The following is a 2,403-nucleotide window of genomic DNA, read 5'->3' as shown; positions in this document are numbered from 1 at the left end:
CACTCGAACGAGACAATCACCTCTGTTATTTAGAATAAATGTAATTTCCTTTGACCACTTCTTAATTTTCTGAATGCACTCATCTAAAACAAATTACTTCAATGTACTTTTCCCATTTATAATAGGTGTTAAATTAATAAAAGTTTGAACATAAATGGAATGTTAGTTCTAGATACTGAAAAGTCATAATTCAACAAAATAGCGACAAGACACTGTCCTCTTGGATATTGATAAACAAGCTTATGATACCTGTGAAACATGTTAAATATTGAATATGCTCTTTTGGTGGCATGTACTATCATACTAAATGGGAAATTTAATGGAGAAGCAAATGCAATTTAAATGCAGGGGACTCTTGAGCGGACTATCTAGAGAATATATGAGACAGTCTTTTCTATATTTGAGACAAGTCCAGCAAGAGAACAGCTATCTTTTTTTAAATTTTTTTCTTTTTTATTGTCAAAGGGATGTACAGAGAGGTTACAGTTTCATACATTAGGCCTTGGGTACATTTCTTGTACTGTTTGTTACCTCCTACCTCATTCCTCTCTCAGAGAACAGCTATCTTTGTGTTTAGGTAACAAGAGCACAATGGCTGAAGAGCAAGTGGTGGAAAGGAGCAATAAGAGATAAGGTCAGGGAGGTAGCTACACGGTAGCTACATGGTAGCTCAAGGTTAAACAAAGGATTTTTTACTTCCTTTAAAAAGATGGAAGCCACTGAAATGTGTTGAGCAAACTTGTAACATGCTTACAAAGACACAGGAACTTAATGAAGTATTCTCAGTTATTTTATACCAGTACTTTTTTTTCTATTCATATAGTAGATCCAACGTCAAAGACAATTCTGTACATTTGCTCTCTTCCTTTATTTCATCTAAAGTGTATGCCTTAAGGTTTTGGTTGATAGTACTGTCTCCCCCTTAGTAGAGGGATGCTTTTTACATCCTCATGTTAATGACAATCCCACCCATGTGACAACATGGTTTATGGTATTATATGGAAAAATTTTATGAGTGAGTACTAAGTAGTACATATGAGAGAATGAAACCATGTGGTAGCTTTGCTCTATAATAACAGGATCACACCAGAACTAATCTAATCTATGCTTCTGTGATTCACAGGGAAACCCTAACTTTAATCCTTTCTGAAGATGATTATGACCTAATTGCTTCCAACTAGGACCTCCATATTAAGATGCCACAACTTGCCATGTTTATTGCACTGAGGAACCAAGTCAAAGCAAGACGTTTTGCAGAAACAACCCCAATTAAAGCTACACCAGTATCCTCATAATTGTTGTCTACTCACATATTCACTTGCATATTCATGTTTGTGAAGACAAGGTAGAAAGAAGTTCAATATTTTTCGAGGCTGAATTTAATTCAATATATATTAGGGAGCCAAGTCTTCATACAATCATAATTCATATTACACACCTCATGTTGATAAACAATTTGTAGTATTATTTTGAAATGCAATAGATTTGTTATTCATTACCTTTGAAATCTGTGAGTGACTTGTGTGAGCTCACCAGTATTCTCTGTGCACAGAATTTGCAGTGAACTAGGCCTAAGAAGTGACCTGTTTGCAGGTTACTTCCAGTGTATAAATGAATAATTTAATATATGTTGTGTGTTGGAAAATACATAAATTGGGAAAGATCTCTCTTAAGATATTTAACAATGATGAGAATGACAGAAAAAATTTAGTACCTCACACTGGGGGAAGATTGTCACAGAGAGAAGTAATGGCAGGTGAAATAAATGAACATACTTCAATCATTTGTTTAATAAGCATAATTGTAATTTGCATAATTATAGATATGGTATAACTCAAATAACTGAATCTCATCCTTGAAGATCTTCACTAGTTTAACGAGCAGTCCTATCAAGGACTGAGATTCAATATTTACAGTCAGTTACTGGAACCATAAGGAGGGATGAGGTGATTGATTTCTCAGAAGTAGTTCTTCATGAAGAATAAAAACTCTCATGCTAAAAACACAAAAAACAAAAACTCTCATGCTCATTAGGAAAAGCTAAGCCCACAATTCTTGCTCTCTATTCTTTTTCTTTCCTGCCATTTGTATCAATTTCTATTTCCATTGAAAAGAGACAGAATTTTTCTTACGCAACCCTGTCAGTCTAATTATTCCATATCCAAGACAATGATAGTCCTTTTTTTTTCTCATTTTGTTTCCTCTGTTCATGTAAACAAAAACTCATGCAGATTCTGTACTTGAACACACTATGTCTTATGCACATTCAATTTCTTACATTCACCAACCTGTCTTTATCTTAGTATCACCTGCTTCCATTTCCATACTTTAAGTGTACTCATATGTACAAACATTTTAGACTCTCAGAAATTCTACAACATGGAGGTGATTTATATTCTTCAC

Source organism: Perognathus longimembris, chromosome 20, assembly GCF_023159225.1.
Source record: "Perognathus longimembris pacificus isolate PPM17 chromosome 20, ASM2315922v1, whole genome shotgun sequence".
Taxonomy (NCBI): domain Eukaryota; kingdom Metazoa; phylum Chordata; class Mammalia; order Rodentia; family Heteromyidae; genus Perognathus; species Perognathus longimembris.
Note: the sequence above shows the minus strand (reverse complement) of the source record.